The sequence below is a fragment of the Branchiostoma lanceolatum genome, chromosome 18, assembly GCF_035083965.1.
Source record: "Branchiostoma lanceolatum isolate klBraLanc5 chromosome 18, klBraLanc5.hap2, whole genome shotgun sequence".
Classification (NCBI taxonomy): Eukaryota; Metazoa; Chordata; class Leptocardii; order Amphioxiformes; family Branchiostomatidae; genus Branchiostoma; species Branchiostoma lanceolatum.
In genome coordinates, this window is record NC_089739.1 from 4,106,194 (window position 1) to 4,127,986 (window position 21,793).

General features: G+C 39.9%; 1 protein-coding gene across 2 annotated transcripts in view; it reads left to right on the forward strand.

Moving 5' to 3' along the window:
* The first annotated feature begins 11,224 nt into the window (after positions 1-11,224).
* The window catches only part of LOC136424321 (solute carrier organic anion transporter family member 5A1-like), a 56,431-nt gene continuing 45,862 nt past the window's right edge, over positions 11,225-21,793 (forward strand). Inside the window, exon 1 of one of the 2 annotated variants that reach the window (XM_066412879.1) lies at positions 11,225-11,403. The gene's annotated coding sequence lies outside the window, so the exon portion shown is untranslated. Of the gene's footprint in view, positions 11,404-17,318; positions 17,450-21,793 lie in introns of those variants that run through there. The other variant, XM_066412880.1, reaches the window with a different exon arrangement.

Here is a 21,793-nt window from a genome sequence, read left to right on the forward strand (position 1 = left end):
GTGCCACTACAAACATACATACAAACGCTACCCTCTGCATAACCTTCTCGGCGAAGGTAATAACAAGATTTTTCACGGTGATGATACGTTCACGGTACAGAGGTGACCGTGACAACAGTGAACATAAATAAGAGTGAAAGAAACAAGAATAACAGTATGTATAGTATGTGTATGGTGGTTGTGGGGCCTATGCCTTTAGCGCCTCACTGTACGTAGATTCGCGTCGCCGTATAGCCAGTACTGTAATTCTTCCCCAGAAATACGGACCCAAACCTCTGGTGATTACTGTACCGTTAAGTACGTCTGGCAAAGTAAGCCAAAGTACGTGAGGAGATAGGACTTCTGCTGAGATAGCTTTGCACTCAAGAACTACCCTTCGGCATGTTCTTAACTACGCTCTGGCCCAGGAACTCTAGACCTGTGTCTGGGCCTCAGAGACATGCCCCAAATCTGGCTTACGTTTATGATGTACACAAGAAGCGGTCGTGACAAAATAGCAAACCCCGGGATTCGTACTAAATCTCCACCATCACTCGAAAGATCATCTGCGTTGGTAAAAGTCCGATTCTGGATCAAGAATTGAACTGTGATTGCCAACACAGACATGAAATATTCAACTGATCAACTCCAGTATTTTTCAAGGAATGAGTAAAGACAAAGTAAGAATTCTAGACACAGAACCAGACTTCTTTGCAAGAAGAATAAAAGAAGCAATCTATATTAGGGCTTTACAACCACCCCTCAACAGAGACGGGGGGCGCCATAGACGTTCTGCAGCTTATGATTCACTGCTCACCGAGTCACGTGTTTTATATGCATAACGTGACGTCACAGAAGCAGTGGATTGCTCAGTTCTTGACAAAAACTGTATTTCATCATAAAAGAAGTGAGTAAAAATAAGTATTGTAGACTCCTTTATCGTTGCAATATTTACGGGTATTTTTTCACTCCGTGGCAATGTGTGCTTACATCACAATATCTTTATTGCTTGACAATTTATTGTAATATGACCTATAACGTGTGGCAACTTCTACAACAGTTGGGGAAAATCTACAAAAGACTATGTGAAAAAATGTATCTTCCATGTATGTCCGAAGCAGTTGAACTTTTACCCGCCATTCATCAAATATGAATATATCTTATAATCTATAATCTAATAGTAAAATGACTTAACGTAACACCCATTACACATACTTCATAACAGACTGATTTACTTGATTACCTTGTAGATAGCTTCTCTCTGACAGGATTTGACAGATTCGTAACATCGACAACCGTATGTTGTGGATTTTGTGATTTAAGGAAAAATACAGGACGTCCCGGCTAGTGTCTGTTTGTATAGAGAGATGTAATACTACAAGTAGATTGTTGTAAGGCATATACATATCCTTATAACGCTAACATATTCGGGGCCACCTCCTCTTCTCAATAAGTGTGTTCGGTTCTTTTACGTTTTTTTTAGGGGTTTGACGTCTGAGGCTCCCCCAATACACGTGGCCGCCGACTTCACATCACCGTATTCATAGCATATTCTTCATGATTGTCTATTTTGGATTCTATCGTTCTCAGGCAATAATAAAAAAGCAATTAATTTTTGTTGAAAAGCATCAGCATGTGAAAATAGACACAGCTGTTAGATATTACTTGACAAAAAAAAGCACGGAAAAGTCCGGTATTATTGACTGCACGTCTATGATTATTTTACGATAAGACATTAGTGTAATTGAGTGTAACACTTATCTCTGGGCTGAAGTGCTGGCGTGCGTGGGTGATCATGACTGATTAGGCGGCCGACTGTGTGTCTCAGGTTTGTAGACATGTGGTCGACGGGAAGAACTTCATTGCACGACAATTGTACATTTTTCCCTAACCGCTATATTTTCCTGCCGCTATATTTAAGTGATTTACAGTACAAAGTATGGCAAGAATTCGTAAACATACATACATAACAATCGACTATTACTGATATGTTACATTTTCAGAGAACTCATCTACAACATGAGTAACAATCGATCTAATAATGTGCATTCTTATGTTATTACTGTATTGGAATTACTGTGGACACACCATGAAGCAAACAAGCAGACTGCCAGATACACTGAAAAAAGCCCCTCTGTACCCAGAGGTAACAGAATCCAAGAAAACGTCTAGTTAGTCCTTCCTCCTACGCACAGGAATAGATTATCACGAATATTTCGGGATATACAAAATTCATCAGTCCACGGTAATACAAACTAGCATTGTTGAAAGCTAAATTTGCCGCATCCTTTACGCCCACGTTTAGAGATGCAATTTCCGCTTCGCAAGACGTCAAAACGCGTCTGATGTCGAAAATTAAGATACAGTATGGAATGGACGTATCCGGTCGTCATCTTTTATTCAATCGTTGGAGGATTAAAGCGTATATAGATTTCTCGTCGCACCTGAGAATGATTCGTGTTTGAGGAGAATCACGAATGAACTGGTAATTGGGGTGGGTTGTGTGTTAAAGGGGCTCTTTGTAAAATTTTGGTTACAAAAGTGCAAATATTTAGAATAACAAAAACTCAACGTCATTAACAATTATGGACACATTTTTTAGTACATTTGTATTATCAATTCATATTTCCAGCATTTACAAGACAAGCGGCGCAAAACCAACCCGCACCAAGTTCTTCTTATTTTGGGCGATATCAAAAAAATACACACTAGCCAGGTGTAAACAAATACCATAGCTTTTCTACACATTCATACTGTCCAATGATGCTGTGTATTTCCTCCATAAATATCGTTATTTCAATGCTAAGGTTTTGATTCTACTTAGTATGTAAAGAGATAACAAAAGAATTACTTCAGACGTCGTCCAAATATTCAACATTGAGTGCCTTTAGAGACTACCACTTGTACTCAATCAAAGATAAAACGGAGAGACTGCAATCAATCGTTCGCAGGCATCAGTGTCTGACACAAGAGACTGCCACTTATTCTAAATTAGATTAAACACCTGACCTATTTAGTTTATTTTTGGACTCAAGTAGCACGCGTCAAGTATCGTGATGATCGAGCGTGGCCGGTGAAGACTACAAAACGTGATTCTAATGTTTCTTGAAAGCTAGTTGTGAAAATCAATAATCTACAGATTCATACGCGGCAGATAACGAATCGGTAACATGACCAAACCATGTCCAGGACAAAAGATACAAAAACTGGCAAGTTCAGTTGCAGTACCGAAGTCATACACCAGGGGGCCAAAATCAACATTGACCTTGGTATTCCCAACACCTTCTCACTTCCCAAACATCATTATAATCCATCCAGAGGTTAAAACGTTATCCTGACCACGATTATCTGCAAACACAAACAGACAGACAGACAGACAGACACACAGACAAAAAGTCTTCTAGTTGTTTCACATAAGTCCGTCATAGTTCTGGGATCTCCCACCGTTTGCAACTTATGGATGTCGATGATCAAATTCCCGACGAATTTGAGGGAATTGACAAGTTAGTGGGCTTTGAATTCGGAAAGTTCCTTGAAATCTATCCCCAGGAAAGCCTAGTTTGAAAAGTCCTATTCATTCTAGTTGGGAAATTTAGAACACTGACGTCACATAATTCAATCATCCAGTGAGAAGGTGCAATAACAGTTTAAGTTGCAAAGAGTGAAAGATCCCAGAACTATGACGGACTTAGGTGAAACAAGTGAGAACTTGACTTCAGGGTATATTTAGCATAGTATGGTAGGCTTTTCAACTTTTTGGGTAGCTTTTCTTTAAACGGTCCTTTGAAAATGGGATATGCCTCTCAAGTCAGAATGATGGACGTGCAATTAAAAATAATCGACTCAACAACGTAGCACGTGGCAGGATATGCGTACTCAGAAAAGCTTCACAGTTATACATGTAACTTGTGCGCGCGCTCCTAAGAGGCTAGCAGATCTAGAATTATTCTCCAAGCAGAGGCTTCGATCGAGAGGGGTAGTTTTGTCCGGGATTTTAACGTTCCTAAAATCCCGGACAAAACTACCCCTCTCGATCGAAGCCTCTGCTTGGAGAATAATCTAGAATGGCAGAATACAAATGACGACGATCGGCACAGGACAAACCAACGAAGCATGATCAGCATTTGATCATTTGTTTTAGAAGTCTGGTTTCCCCTGTGAATATTTAACGGCTGTTGCTCTTAAGGCTTCTTGATGACTTCTTGAACCGTGATTGCACCGATTCATCAGATACGACAGGACGGGGGCGCTGAACTCCTGGTCAGTGACATCGCTGAAGTAAATGAGGAGGCGAGAGTTAATGGAGGAATATCTTAATCTCCAAGCAGATCTCCACGGTGCCCAAATCGTCCAAGCTAGCCAGAGAAGCTCCAGTCAGCCAGAGAAGTTGTCAGGCACCGTCGGGCTGCAAACAAAACTCCTTCTGCCAGTTGGATACGGTCTTTGCAACCGTTGGGTCTGCTTGGAGACTAGGAATATCTAGCACGTTGGTGAGTCACGGTTAATATTGATTTACAGAGAGAGGATACTCAACGTGGCGGCTCTATGTAAAATGGAATTACAAATGGCGAGACAGCGTAATGCAAATCAAAATGCTGTTATATGTATATTGCATTATGTTTAACCTTCTCCCTGCTGCCGAACTCTGTAACCAATAGAGAATTAGGGGCCAGATGGCTACTTCAGTGTGCTAAAGGTTAATGACGTTGGCGAAGACTTCGTAGAATTAGGAATAGGAGTTTTTAAATGCTTTTTATACTTAGTACATTTCCAAATAAAAATTTATCAACCCCTGTTTGAGTTATCCTCTTCCAAGGTTCCCAACAAAAAGGCCCGCTGCAGTTTCAAACAAGCCGCTAGGAGGCCCAAACTTACACATATTATAATTACTCCCTGCCCAGAGAGTTATCCACCATTCACGACCATACCATGTTCAGAACTTTAGATCTTCGAAGTTTCGCTGAAGTACCGTAGGAAGCCGCTAGTATAGTAGCAAAACTGCACTGTAAGCTTGGTATATTTTGCACCGTATATTCGGTAATATCGATTGCCAACTATACTTAGACAACCCTGGCATAGCTGGAGGTTGTTGGCATTTAGTTCTGTGAATATTTTGAGTAATTCTCCGAAAATCTACGGTGCATCCTCGGACAGTGCACCAGTGCGTGTCTATAACTCCTTACCCCGCCCACGCACACTCTGTGGGGCATCTCCTTAAAGGAAGGATGAAACTCGGAGAAACCATCTTCACTAGCTGATCAGACACTTCGGCCATGTTGATTTGACTATATGGATGACATCCGCGCGCGCATCAATTTTCGTCCATTTCCAAAGAAAAAAAAGTTTTCTTCCATACTGTAAATCGTGGAAAGCAGCTACAAAATAGACAAATACATGCAGGATATTTCGGAAAACAGATACTTATGTCTAGAATGCAAAACTCAAAGAAGAGAACGTGAAAGACCACAAATGAAGAATCCATTATTTGGTATACTATTCCCTGTGTGTTAAGTCATTTCCTCAACCTTCCTGACCACGTAGATTTCATAATTAAGGCAACCTTTTTTCATGGAAAACTTTTTTTTATTCGCACGCTCGCATCAGTTTTGGGTTCCCAGAGGATGGCATCCATATAGTCAAATCAACACGGCCTTAGACGTTATAAAAAGGATTGACTTCGCAGACCGTTGGAGCCTGTGATGCGACTCGCTCGTTCTCATTTAAATGTACATATTTTGTAACTTCCGTTGCCGTTTATGGTAAGACATTTCTGACATTAGGACATGCCACATATAAGATGCCAAACTGTCGTTTTTAAAAGCCAGAAAAGTTTTAAGTCGTCATAAAAACGACAGTTTGGCACCTTATATGTTGCATATGCATATCTTAATGTCAAGAACGTATTACTTCAACGGTAACGGAAGTTACAAAAATGAGAACGAGCTTACTGTACAATATGAAACAGATGAGGGATTAGGACTTTCGAGTCTGCCCTGCATGCAGTTCTCTACAGATAAGTTGTATAATTGGATGTCTATTTGAATTTAGCGATAGGCTGGGTGTTTTTTATATATATCTGCGGCTAGTGTTGCATACCTAAACCCCGGACCTGGACTGAACCTAACGTTTAGGTTCAAGTAAAAAAAACCTAATTGTCTAGAAACAAGTCCGGACTTACCAAAGAAAACTCTCGCTTATATTCTCCTTCTTCTTCTAAAGCATCTAAAAACCCGAAGTTCCATAGATCATGAAATTTACACTGAAAAAAGAAAATATGGCATGAATCCAGACCTGAACATGAGTTTAGGTATGCAGCACTAGTCTTCTCTTAACGTACTTTCGAGGTGTCAGGCTGCCAAACTGATTCCCCTTTTGCTTTATGCAGTATCAATGCTTGTTTCAAAGTCAAGGTCCTTGAAGGATGAAAGGCAAGGTGAACCGCCATATTCCGACTTACAAAACAGATAAGATAAGACAGATAAACTTACAAAATATAAGATGTTTGAAGTAAATTAAATGCGAAAAAAATGATATCATAAAACGCGAGGGAAAAATAACCCTTTGAGCTACAATGGAAAGTAAGAAAATTTAGAAACGGTGTTCATTTGCAATCAGTCCACCAATTTGACCACCGCATGACCGAAAACATAACCCTCTTGGAGAAGGCAACAAATTGATATCAATCTCATGCTATTATTTCAACGGCATATTGGCCACACGTAAGTCGACAATAAAGCCCCCTGTAAGCTAGAATTAGCACATTGTTCTTAAAAAATGTACCCATATCCCTATTTCAGTCAATATCCATATCCTTATTTCAGTCCACGTCCCTACATTTATTTCAGTCCATGTAATATCCATATCCCCCTTTCAGTCCATGTAATATCCATATCCCTATTTTAGTCCATATAATATCCTATCTACTAGAACCGGTAGTTAAAAAATAGATGTACATGATATTGTCACGCGTGTTGCATATAGGCTATAAGTCCTTGTTAACCAAATTTAGAAAGGCCAAGTTCACAGAGTCAAGTCCGGATCACTGCCACATTAGTAACGGCCCAAGTTTGGACCCACTTGTCATCACAATACCAGCACACCAGTCGTGTTTGTTGTTGGTGTATTTCCTCTAGCCTCCACTTTTTGCAGCCAGCCCGTATTATAACCATCACTGTAGAGTCAATTCCATGTCACCGAGAGGGTTTTCAGATGATATTGCTAATAAGTTTGAACAATTTTAGAGAAAAGACTATTTCAGTCAAAATAATTCCAGACCGTTCAAACAATTAGAAATGAAAGTTTGAACATGTTTGAACTCATCTCTATGTTTTGGAAATATTATGAAAGTATTTGCACAAATATCTCTTTATTTAGAACAGTTTTCAAACATCTGTGTGATTGTTCTACTGTTGGAACATGTTCCAACATTTTGCATCATTCTCAAAATGGTAGATTTGGGTTATTGCCCCCATAAAAGTAGGTGCTAATCACGCTCTATTGTCTGCCTCTGTATATTTTTAGATTTCACGTCTGGACACTGGCAACTCTTTTGTCTTTAAGTGTCTATGCATGGCACCTAGGCCTAATCCCCTATACTTTGAAGAGATGTGTGAATTGCCCTGTTCCCAGCCCACTGACCCAGTTATATCATATTTGTAGAATGTTGGAACATGTTCAAACAAATGATCAATCTATGTTGCAACAGTTTGGAAACTAATACAAATAATGTGTTCAATGTTGGAAATTTGTTTCACCTGTTGGAACACAGCAAAAAATATTTAGAACATCAAATAAATGTTGGAAATTGTTCTTAACAGTTACTTATCTCAATTAGATTGTTACAAAGGTTTTGTAAATGTTAGAACAAAAGGCAACAAACACCCTCTCGGTAATGTGGAATTGACTCTATCAGCCACCCCGTAACCATCTCGCCGTAAAAGGTAAATGGTTACGGGGTGGCTGATGGTTACGGGCTGGCTACAAAAAGCGTATTATTCAGCCCCCTAAAAAGCCGGTTCAAAGCCTGCTATGGAGGCTATATTTCTTCTCTCTCATTCTTGATGTAACACGATGATATGCCTGGGGACAGCTGAGGACATCAAAACAACAACATCCGCACGCGCCACTTTCCCGCCAAAAATAAACCCAGGCTATACCCCTGTCACATGACGCGGTCATGACCAATGACGAACGAACTTCAGACGTAAACATTGACCAACCCACAGGGCGAAACCACCAGGAACACATAGAGGGGGGACCTGTGTGGATTTTAGCTTGGCTCGGAAGAGGGAAGAATGAGTCGATGAAAAGAGATAGAAAGAAAGAAAGAAAGAAAGAAAGAAAGAAAGAAAGAAAGAAAGAAAGAAAGAAAGAAAGAAAGAAAGAAAGAAAGAAAGAAAGAAAGAAAGGAAAAAACAATATCGAACTTGAAAAAAAAGAAATATTTGACGAATACATTGTTTTTTTCCCCACCAAGCAGAGGTTAGATTCCGGCTTGTTTTTGACGTCTTTTTGTGCGTTTTTATCGGGCTTTCTATTTTGTCAATTTTCCTTTTTCAAGCTGGCGGACAAAATTGGCCTGGAGTCCAGCTCCTCGGAGCTTGGTTAGCGGACTAAAGCTAGACAAAATAGAAAGCCCGATAGAAACGCATTAAAAAAACGTCCAAAACAGACAATCACAAAAACAATCTGACTGCATAGTACTCGCTTAAACATTAGCTCAACCCTACCCACTACGTACACAGGCGACTTAAATACCCATGTTTGTTTGTGCTACCATGGTTACGTTGACAGGGTAATTTGTTTGCGTAACTTCATTTAGTGCCCACCCCAAGGCCGTACTCGTCCCCAGACAATACTAGTCAATCTGTATACGATAGGAAACAAATTGAAAATTCATTTATTACCAAAACACGTCCTCGACCTTTCTGCCAATGGCTTGGCGACGTCATAAAGAAAACGGGACAAAATAGAAAGCCCGACAAAAATGCCTAAAAACACGTCAGAAACCAGCCAAAACCATTCCTCTGCTTGGAGGGTAAGAATATGTAGTTGATAGTTGACTAAGCATTCACAGATAACTTTATCAAGCGAAGGAATGAAATGATTAGAACTTAAGAACAACGAATACAATTCGGCCCAAACCTAATTTGTGAGGTTGTTACCTGAGATAATTTTGTTACGTTTGACGTAGGTTTTGACGTGTCGTAGCCTTCGGGCATACCCATGTTGTCGATCGAATGCTTCTGCGACAGCTGATTTAATGGCTGTACCACGCTGCATTGTACCTTTAAGATTTATAATTCTCCAAAACCTGAAAACACTGTTACGTTGCCCCAAATCGCCAGGATCAAAAGTTATAGCTGCAAACACACAAATGCAGACAGAAATAGTACCCCCATTGGAGGCCACCTCTTTCATTTAAACCCCATTTTACGTCCCTTCCGAAAGACGGGTGCAGCCCCAAACGAGATGCCCTTCCCAGGATTTGAACGGAAGCCTCCCATGCAGTTAACAACTAATTTGAACCATGAGCTCAACTGTGATGCTGCTACCGGTTGAGCTACAGGGGCTTGCATCTTATTGTTGCCTTTCCGTAATTCTGCCCGAGAGGTCGTCGATCAACCTTTCGGGTCATGTTCTTAAGGTCAGGTAAACCTCAGCTTTTTTACTCGTAGGTAATGTTTTCTATAACAACTATTGTCTGCTTTAATGTGAGCTAAACTTGAAATTGAAAAGCCTATACTATGCTAAATACCACCCCCAAAGTCAAGTTCTCACGACCGCCATAGTTCAGGAGTTCGCTTCGGATAATGTACAATCTTTATTCATTCATTTTTCTAATTATTATTTCTAATGAACAACTCAAACGGATCGTCAACCTCAACGTTCATGTTCTCACGGTCATTGCTTTTTCAGGTTGACTCCACCCTTTATGCCTGTCTTTTGTTGCAATAAGAAGGGGGGTTAACACACCTTATGATGTAGTTCGATAATCGCCACTATTGTGTTAGGCGTGGTTGATTTCAAAAGAGGAGCAAGGTATAAATACAATACCCACGGTATTTTTGAGGCAGACGTCCAACTCGCCAACAAGGTAAGACGTGCCGAGGTTCTCAGTCGTTTTTCTGTCACTAGTGTAGGACCACTGTGATCGCGGTTTGTGTGTATGTGTGTGTGTGTGTGTGTGTGTGTGTGTGTGTGTGTTTGTGTGTGTGTGTGTGTGTGTGTGTGTGTGTGCATGTGTGTGTGTGTGTGTGTGTGTGTGTGTGTCTGTGCCGGTGTCCGTGTACATGTGACAGTGTTTGTGTATGTGTTAGCATAACAAAGTAGGACTACCGGGAGACAGTTGATCTCCAATAACCTGCAATGTTTATTTGTGCTATCCATGGTTACGTTGACAGGTTTATCGTTTGTGTACCTTCACTTAGGCCGCATCTGAAGATCTCAACCACCACACAATAGTGAACTGATGTTACGCCACGATCTGAATACACCATTATCACCGTTGACAGGAAATAACAATCCATTCATTGCTACAACAAGCGTAGCCAGGTGCGACCTTAAGTAAGGCCGTCCTTCACCTACTTAAGTTCCCGACTTAAGATATAAAACTCTTTATCAAAGCGTTAGGCCACGCTTCCTCCATTATATGGATGACATCCGCGCGCGCATCAATGTTTGTCCAGAAGAAAAACAATTGCGACCATGATTCAAATCGTACAAATAAGCTCCAAAATGAGCAAATATGTACCAAAAATTCACTCACAAAAAAATAAAAAAAATAATATCGGAAATCGATACTAGAGTCATGCCTCTTTTCCTGTCGTTAAACGTATTGATTTTGTCATAAATTTACATAAAAAATGTATTTCAAGCCCTTATCGAAGTTTTCCAATTTTCCAAGAAAATGTGAAAGAACAAATATGATTAAGAATTTAATGTTTGGCATACTAGGTTCTGTAAGTTCAATCATTTGTAAAACCTTCCTGACCACTTAGATTTCATAAAGAAAGCTACTTTTTTGGCCCAACTTCTATTTTGTTTGCACGCTCGCATCAACTTAACTTACGGTGCCAAGAAGAAGATGTCATCCATATGATTAAATCGATGTGGCCTTAGCAGCATGCAATGGCACAAAAGTAAATTGGGGTTGGGGTAATTTTGTTACAATTGACGTAGGTTCTGACGTAAAATGCGTGACATTTGTCGTTCATTTCATTCAAAGTTGTTGTTCCAACTCACCCCCTTTGTGGTATAATGGACTCGTCCTGAGTGTGACGCAACGTTTGAGAGAGAAAACAACAGACAGACCCATACGTGGCGGCTGTGAGCGCTGAGCGCCAGAATAACCCCGCACTTTCCAGCCGATTTACAACCCCAACTATCACGGATTAACGATTCAGACAACGATCTTAGATCAGGGTAAGTGTTTTCCATACCACAATCGTTTTTGGTCAAGCTGACTGGTTTAAAATAGTGAGAAATCGGGATTTTGTATGGGGGTATTTTTTTGGGCCGGCGCGGTGCTTGCACGTACCGCTTCACGGATGAACTAGATATAGGTTTTCACAGTCTTCTCATGATTTCTTGGCTACAGGACGGCCAAGAAGAGAGCTGGATTCTTTCTTCGTGTGTGGGGATGACTTGTTTTATAAATCGTGTCTGTGTGTTTGTTTCTCTTGGCTTTCTTTAGAAGAGGGACGTTGTTTTAAGGCGACTATTTTTGTTAAGAGCGCGGGTTCTATTGTGTACAAAAATGGTCCGCAGCTGATAGCCGCATCCAAACGCTTGTCAGCCCAAACCTTCTTTCTCAGGGATTTAGACAGAGCTCTAGCTTTATTTTTGCGAACAGGCTGTCTCGTGTAGAGTTATAAGAATGCAGATATAAATGATGTACTTTCTTGTTTAAAATTGTGGATTTCTGCTGCGATTAGGATTTTTTTTGTTTCGATGCGGTTGGTGAAAATTAAAACCAGTGCTTCTGCAAAAGGTTAGAATTGAAAGTCACGGCGAGAAGATCAATAACGTTGTACTTCAGACACAAATCAAATATTTTCTGAACTAGTACAGATTTCTGAAGCACTAGAGACTTCCTGTAATACGATTTTCCATTGCGTTGAAGTCTAAAAAGTGTTTATTTTAAACCCAGGGGGTTTGGCTGAAGAAAGTGCACCTTTGTTCACGTGAAAGACATCTGGGGACCGACTGGCAAGGGACTGGCGGGGGGCAAAGTTGTCTCCCCCTGTTTGGACACCAAATATCCGCCTGGGGTTTTATTTGTTTGGCCTGAGTGGGTGTTGGAAGACAAGGCTGGTCAATGTCCACTAACACAGCGGTCATTGAACGCAGTAATCAAGTTTTAAATACTGTAAATGCATTTAATGTTAGGCGAAAATTGTGTGTTCACGGTAGTTTTAAGTTTGCGGCCGTGCTTAAGTCAAATACTGCCACAGTATCGGACAAAAATGTTGACGGTGGTTTTAAATTCGCGGTGAAACGGTCGCCGCGAAAACCGCGAACATAAAACCACCACGAACATTTCTGCATATACAGTAGTCCTTGTTATATAAGGGAAGGGCATCCTGGTTGGAGCTGCATTCGTCTTTCGGAAGGGACATAAAATGGGGTCCCTTGAGTACGTTAAAAGGTACTACAACAGCCTCACTACTCAGATAGGTACCTTCTGTACTTCAGATTAATATTTCAATAATGAATATGGGAATAACAAATTTGAAGGACATAGCGTGCAGTGTTCTCACCAGGATTTTTTCACAGCATAGGGGTCAGGTACAGAAGGCCAACTTAACGCGGTGTAAGTCACGCGTGGAGTGACCAGAGTAGGGAGTCCAGCATGTTCTCCCAGAAAATTTGTAAATTCATGACCCAATGAGACATTATTTCATGCATTTTGCGGGATAAATTTTGTGAAGTAGAGTTTTTCCTCTGTCACAGCCTCATTCTAAAGCCAAATATGAACTTTTTGTAAGATTTATGAAGGGTCACAAGGTTTGTCCCAGAAAGAAACACCCCTATGCTGGTTGAATCACAGCATAGGGGGTCCAAATCACAGCATAGGGGGCCCCTATGCTGAAAAGGCCTGGCGAGAACACTGGCGTGACCCCGCCATTGTTCCCTAAAAGAATAGGGGTCAAGTCATGACAGGTGTTGTTCCTAGCAGGGCGCAAATTTGCATGAAACAGATGTTGCATATGATATTGGAAGAGTGAAACTTTGAAATCTGGAAATTTTTAGAAAGGATTTGTTAAAACATTATGCTGTTTGTTGGTTAGAGGAAGTTTTGCAAGTTTTCGCTTTCTAAATCAGTTGCTTTATCTTTTTGCGGTATTCTTTGTACAGACATTTTGTTGTAAACTGTTAACATTACATGGCCACACCTAACCAAGCCATTACTTAGTACATAGTGAACTAGACCTTCAGATCAGGGCAACCTAGCCTATAACCAGGGCAAAATGATACCCGATGCGCTGATTGGACAATTATCTTTGAGTGTCCTGCACAGACGAGTATAAATAAATGACTGGTAGAAGTACCGGTCAAATCCAATCTCAGCACTGTCATTTTCCGGACACCATGAATGATGTTAGTAAAGTGTTATTTTCATCCTTTAAACAAAGAATCATTTCAGGATATGTACTGAGCTTTAAATCCTTTCCGTGCCAACTTAGGTTGTAATCAATGGACATTTTTTTCAACCTTTATTTAAACTTGACATGTTGCATACTCTTCAAATGTGTCCGTTTTTCAAGAGTTCAAGGTATAAGCCAAATTTCTAATTAGAAGTTGAAATGAATAATTAAAGTTCATCCAGAAATAGCTTAACCGCCTCCCAAAATAGACAAAATACTCGAAGGGATGGTTGGCCAGAAATGCCATGTTTATGGAGCAAACAGTCCGAGACATTGCCTCATCCTTTTAGACCTCCCTGTCTTAAATTAGGTTCTGACTCAATGTCTTGAAAGGTGGTGTGACTTTTTGTTTATTTCCTTGCTGTTGTTTCTTTTCTGTGGTTTGTAAGAAGTTGTTTCCAAGCAGATGTTAGTGGAAAGACAGTAATACTAAGTTCCTTCTTCTCCCCCTTTTCTGACAAGTGATTTGTTGCCTGTCATATAAAAGGTGATAGTCAGCAAATGTCCATTGTTTAGAAAATGTAACCTGAAATTTGCGGAAAAAAATGATAAAGATATAAACAAATTTGGCAATCCAATAGAATGCAAGCATTGTATCATTTCAGTTTTTCCACATATTGAAAAAAAATATAGTGCTGTAATTCATCTATTTTCTATGTGGACTTAAATTTTTTTGTTGGATGCAAAAGTACAAATGTAGGTTTTACAGTGTATGCAGTTCAGGGTTGAAACAATTCTGTAATGCAATAAAAGCAAAATACATTTTTGCGTTGTTATAATTTCACAGTAAAAGGTTGCCACCAAAGACACAAAAATAAAACCACTGCAAACATTTCAAGATACATACAGTATTTTGAGGCCTGATGTCCCCCCACATCTACTTGGAGACAATGTGAATAACACCATTGACAACTCAACCTGATGTAATTGATGATTTGGTTGGCCAATCTCCAAAGGACAAGACTATGAATATTAAATCCCATGTAATAAGAGCAGCTGATGTTGACATGCCCATTCATACAGAAGTATTCCCTGTGGAGTTATCAAATTATCACAGCTCTGCAAAAAGCAACAACAAGTTACTGTTGTTTTATTGTCTCTGTTATTACACTGAATTGTTACTCCGGGGAGGAGGTGTGACCTCCTTCTGGGAGTATTGGGAATGTATTTGTTTGCGCGTTCGCAGCTATAACTCACGGTCCCGTCGTCGCATTGGTGTGTAACTTGGCATATCGTTTGCCTGGTTCGGCGTGGTGATGCACAATAGCTTTGTTACACCATAACTACTTTAAACGTCAATCCAATATCGTAATTGCACCCCTATAATTAATGCTATGTCCCACTGCCCTGCCATAGGGACCATGTTATAATCCGTTATGCATGACTGGAATACTTCAGGCAGATACGGGGTATAAATCTTCCTTACTTGCTGTGATCGTATAGTCACTGTTACGTTGAAAAATAGACAACGTGCATCACCACACGCAACCTAGCAAACGATATACCAAGTTACATACCAATGCGGCAACGGGAATTGTGAGTTTTAGCTGCGAACATGTGTAGAGTGACCTCCAGTCTGTGTATTAAGTATGCCTTGTCCACTCGAAACTCGCTTACAGTATGTGCGCACGGGACGGACGATGCACTTTTACGCACAGTGTGAAAATGGGAAATCTCTGGACCTTCAAACTTACCACACTTGTAGTTAATAATACGGAGGCTGTGACAATGTAAAAAGTTTACGCAGGGGATGAAAGATTGTTGAGAAATATCTCTCAGAAAAGTGCGCGCGCCAGTGTCACTTCCGGGTGGTTAGATCCGGTGACCTTTGACCTTCGTGAAATGTTACGATAATATAAATTAGCCTTTTTTATTGCAAATAGCTTGATAGCTATAGATCAGGCCGGCCTGCAATAAACTGTGGAAAGAGGATTTACTGCATATTTGTGATTTCTGATACATCTTAGTTGTAAGGCTGAATGGTTCGTTGATAATTGAAAAGGGACCATCTAGATCTAACTTTGTGACTTTTCCCGGAATTTCTAGATCCCATCTATGTCATGCTGTAAAAACATACTTTTCAGCAGGTTGACCACTCCTGTATTGAAAGAAAAAGATAAACAAACACTTTTTCTTTACTTGCTCTAAAACACTACTTGGACTGTGCAGAGATGCAAAGTTTGTGTGGGTCAATACTTGTACATACTATAAATACTTCACGGAGAATTGTGTCCTACGGACTCTTGTTCTACTTGAGTACAGAAAATCACAATTGAATTATTATACAGTACTGGATCTGACTTGTAGCATGGCCCCCCTCCCATATTAAAGACAACACTATATATATATATATATATACTGTAAATGCAGAAATGTTCGCGGTGGATTTATGTTCGCGGTGAATTTACAGCGTGAACTTTTTGCCCACCTATGACTGTAGCGCTACTATTGTTTCAAACACGACCTTAAAACCACCGCGAACACTTCATTTACAGTATATTTGCACCCCAAAGATTGTGCAACTTCTCACCCTGAATATTGGTATACGATGCCAGAGGGTTAATTTAACTTACGGTACTAATAGTAATATGTAAAGAAATCTACTTTCTGTATTGTCATAATCTTTTATTTAGGTTTAAAAGATTTTTTGTCTTGCTCCTAAAGGTATGTTGATTGCAGATAGCTAACCCCATTATTTTTGTATCAATCACTTTTCTTCTGACAGTTGTGTCAGTGCCCGTTTTTCTAAGAAATCGGTATATTGTTTAGATATCATCGAGGAATACGATATCTGCTCCATCTAAACAAAATCTAAGAAAGGAAGTCTGCAATCACTTATGACCTTATTGTGAAATGGCCCAACACAAGTGCACCTGTTTTGTTTGTGGTTTGCGTTAAGGTGCGAAAAACACCATAATCCTGTCCAATAACCCCCCTGGTGGCATGGAACAATGGTTTGTTCTTTTGTCTAGAATATCAACATGGTCGGATTACTCCGTGCCTGGTGCTACTGCTATTGTTATAGGAGACAAAGCTTTCATACCGGTGGAACAAAACAGTAGCTGAAATACATATCCATTTACTTCTTGATGTTGCTATCTTGGTCCATGGCCTCTTGCGTCCAGGTGATTTCAGGTAGATATATGAGCTTCGTCCCTCCAATAGAGTATATATGTTTGGCTTTGATGACACAAAGTTTTGATTTGCATTTAGTGCGCATTATCAATAATCTTGAAGCAGATCTACCGGTGGGAAGACATTATCCAAAGGGCCAATTGGATACTGTAAATGCAGAAATGTTTGCGGTGGTTTTATGTTTACAGTTTTCTCGGTGAACTTTCAGCGCGAACTTAAAACCACCGCAAAACTTTTTGCCCACCTATGACTAGTAGCCGCAACTATTGTTTCAAATGCAAACCACTGTGAAACCGCCATTTTCCCTTACTGCGAAAATGAAACCAAGCAAACTTATAAATGCATGTGCAGTACTGTTTGACCCTTTGGATACTGTCTTACCACTGGTTGATCTGCTTGGAGATGAATTATCTATACAAACCACAAGTCACAAACAGGGTGGGCTAGGTGCACGTACTGTTTTGCACATGCTGCCGGTTGATCTTTGAATCCCCGCCACGTGATCTATTGTGTCAACAAGTTGTGCCAGGCAGGTACAGGTAGTGGTTCCCTCGTGTGTATGACTGAGGCTTCTCAGGTGTCCCCTTAAGCACTATTTAGTGCAGGATAAGGCTTAAGTTTCATTCACTCGAAAGTGGGCACTACAGTCAGTGTAGCAGAAGACAGAATACAGGTTACCAATACAGGTGTGTATACGTACATAAACTAAAAGTAACAGGGCTGTCTTTAGGTGTAATTTTATTTCGTCCCACTCATTGTTTGGGAGCCCATGTTGTTGATTTTCATTGTTAAATATGTCATTTTGAGCTTACGATAATGTAAGTCCTATTCACTTGCAAGAAAGTGGGCACTACATAGCCTCTACCAGGCTCTGCGTGATCGCTGGGAAAATAGTAGAAATCAGCCAAATAGAGTGAATAGTATGCCAGGGGTAGTCTGCTTTACAGTGAAGCGATGCACGGCGATGCACGGATTGAGCTTCACTGTATAGCAGACTACCCCTGACATACTATTCACTCTATTTGGCTGATTTCTACTATTTTCCCAGCGATCGCGCAGAGCCTGGTAGAGGCTAGCACTACAGTCAGTATACAAGCAGAGGACTGAATAATAGCTTTAATTTTTTTCTGTCCCTCTCATTGTTTGGGAGCCCATGTTGTTGATTTTCGTTGTTAAATCTATCAATCGAAACTGAGCTCTTGGAAGTTGGAGTAAGAAATTTTTTCATAACTGTGTGAAGTTTAACAGTTTCTTTGGTTGGCTGTTTGTTGTCCTTTTTTGCAAATACAGATGGCAGGACTTGACAGAAAATAGGGGATGCAAATAAAAGAAAAGAATAGGCTGTATACAGAGCTTGTTCAGAAAGCCTATAGAGGCATTAGTGTTAATGTTAGCTCTTCAGGTTACTTTCTTTGTAATCTGACAAGGTAATGCCTTACTCAAATTACGCATGGTTATACAAGCATGGTTGTACACGTGCTTTCTTCGTTGTGTTGTTCTGTTGACATATCAATTGCTTTGTCTTTCTTGGACCTTAGGCAGTGTCCTGTTGCAGCTGCAGCATCATGCATGTATGTTGCAGTTCTTTAGAATTTAAGATTGTGTACCTAACACTAACAGTAAACAGGTACAGCTAGGTACCAGCATTTCGGACATATATGATATACCTGTACCTGAACGCTTTGACCAAGTAATCACTTTCTCATTTTTTTTTTGTCTCTAGGTTTATTATAGAGACAAAAAAAGATGAAAAAGTAGAAAGCCTGACAAAAATGCCTACAAACATGTAAGAAACCTGCCAGAACCCTTAATCTGCTTGGAGAGTACTGAGCCCCAATCCTGACCCCATAGCAGAACTGCTGTTTTGACCATGACCAATTGCTAGTGACACAGTTTAACCTCCCTACATGGGGGCACTTGAGTGTCTTCTAATGGCTGAAAGGACTAGACTGATTTTCCAGATGCCTAAACCAATGCATTGTACACAAGGCGGCAGGCGGCTATTTTCACCGCCTACTTTCAATTTTGTGCCGGCTACTTTTGTGTAGAATTTCAATAAAAAGCACAACTAAATTTTAGTTACAAAAGTTAAGTTTTAAAATGCACATAAAAGTTACCCAGAATATACCAAAAACCATATTTAGGGGGTCTCAATTTACAATTTTTTTAGGGGGAGGCCCCCCAGACCTCTCTACGGGAGGGGGAGACCATACCCACCCCCGCGAGCGACTTCTTTGCTCGCATAGGGCCACTATAGGGCCCGCCTGTTACTTTTGGATATTAGCCTCCTACTCTAAAATTTTGTGACAAGGCTGATTGTACTGAAGGATAAGTCTGACTAAGAATACCAAAGTCGTGGTAGCAAAATTAAGTGAAGTATATTGTGTAAGGTTATATATTGCTTTTTTCAGTGTATTCTAACATCTACCGGTAGTCCAAAGAGTTGGAGTAATTTATTTATCAATCTGGTGAAAAGTCATTCTTATGATTTTATGCTTTAAGCCATAAAATAAATAGTGCTATGGAGACAAAATTAGGAATCGCAAGTATATTAACATTGATTTGAAAGACATAAAATAACAAGTGTCTAATTTTATCAGTAAAATTGTGCATTCCCGCAAACTTGAAATGAAATGGAACCTGGATAGCATCCTGGCATCAAAATTATAATATTTGTTGCTCGGAAACGAAACTGAAGGAGAGGAGAAGGACGTTGAGAATCCCACGGCGCCACGCACCGCTGAGTTATTCTAGTCACTGCCAGACTACGCTCAGAGGTATACATGAAGGCACAGCGTTTTGATTAGAAATGACCTTTCCCATCTTGTAAGGAAATACAGACAGCTGGCTACTGCAAGGGAATTCCTTGTCCTTTGATTTGGAATGGCCCTCTGGAGTTCAGTGCAGCAAAAAGCCCTTCTCAAAAATCAAAGGCTTGTAGAGATTTATTGATGGGTTGGTATTTTGTGAAAAGAGTACTGGTTGAATGAGCAAGAGAGGTCGCAAGATCTAGAGTTGCCTCAGGTAAAGTATGCAGCTTGTTGAGCAACCTAATGGTTAGCATCCCTCTGCTGGATCAAAGGGCATGTAGGCATACAGTTGGAATCATACATGATAACTTGTCAGACTTTTAGATTTGGGTATATGCTGAGGCTATTGCTGGTTGCATGCATTTATTTAAAGGAGAATTGTAATGTACTTGATGATAACTTATATAACATCATATGCTTTCAGCCTTGTGTTTGAAGAAAGCATAACAAATTCTGTATCTCCAAGCAGATGTTGGGTTGACAACGTAATGTTTTCTAACTGCCTAAGGTTCTTCTAAGAGTTGATCAGATGTATTATAGTGCCTGTCAGAAAGTCCTGGGTGGCAAAGTTACCCCAACATCTGCTTGTAAATTAGAAATAGTAAAATATCATACAAGGTTGAAAAAAATGAAAGGTTTCATTTCACACAAGCTGAATTTATCAAGGGTTTTGCATCCTGAGATGTTATCCACAAAATTGCTTCATATTGCCCAAGCACTAGTAAGTTGGGGTTCCCAGAAAGGCCTTGGCTTAGCTGCACACCCTTCAAAATGGATCAGCAGTTTGAGAGGAAAATTATCAGACGTTTTGTAGGGGTCAGTAGAGAAGGTCACTCCGGTGTCACAACTATCAGTACAGCCATCAACAACTTCTAGAGCTGAGTTGATATAAAAATATTTCCATGTCACTCAGGCAAGGCTGTCTTTAAGACCTGTCCCTCTGTCCCGGGACAGAAAGTTGCTTGTTGGAACAGACAAAGATTTCACCCCAATTGATGCATTTTTGTAAGCTTAGAATGACAGATTTAGCAACAAGAATTTTTCCCAAACAATGAGTGGGACAGAAAAAATTTAAAGCTGGAGACAGACCTTATGCTCAGGAGGCATATATAATATGATATGATAATTATACCGATGGTCACACATACAACGCAAAAGGCCAGTAAAAATAACTTTCCGTAAAGAAATTGTAATTTGTGGTGTATTATTTGCTGAGTGTGTGATTAGTTACATGTCTCTGACATTTGTTTGATCTTATTTATAGTCTTTTATAAACTATAGTGGACTTTGGTTGAAGTCCAACAATAGCTTTGAGTTGCTATGTTTAATGTTATGATGCAATAACTAAAGAAGGAGCGAAATTGAATGACAAACTGTACGAGAATGAACTTTGCTTTGCTTGACTTCTAAGGCTTTATAAACAAATAATGATAATGATGCTGATGATGACTAGAGAATATACATGTGCACTCACTGTGTTACTAGTAGCAGAACATAGCAAAAAAACGAAAGCAATGTAGAGATTTTACATGCAATTTCCATACACAAAGTAAAGCTGTTACCAACAAGTTTATACAGTAAGTCATCTCTTCAATGTTATTGATTAAATACCCTCACAGATGAATTTTCATTGGAATATCAGAAAAAATGTTCGGTCAGCAAAAAAAGTAGCAAAAAATAGCAGTTCTAAAATGCTGCCCAGTGACTGGTACAAAGCGTACAGTCCATCAACTACTAGTACTGAGTACTAGGCAAAGTGCAGAGGTTTAAAGTACACTGTGTTGTTGTTAGGTTCAGGGATTTGGCTGTAAGGACCACTCAAGGAATACCTACGTTTGCAGTTGCTTAGAAACTCGTACATGTACAATGTACTTGGTACTTGAAGGGAAAACCACTATGCAGCGATTTTGTGTTTGCGATCGATGCTGACTTGGATTGTACGTATTTGAACTGTGACCTTGTATGGATTTGTGCAAATTTGGCTATCAAGCCGCAAAGTCAAATACTTGTTGAACAGATTTAGATGCTAGCAGCTAGTGTGCCAACAGCGGGTTAGTTTAGGACTTCTGTTTTAGAAGCCAGTCTGTCTGATACATTATATATTCATAAAGGCACATGCATCCAAACCAATATTAATGAAATTAAAACAAAAAAACAAGAACGTTTGAAAGTGTCCAATTTGTTCATTCTTTGTATCCTCTATTAGTAAGTGGTAGATTT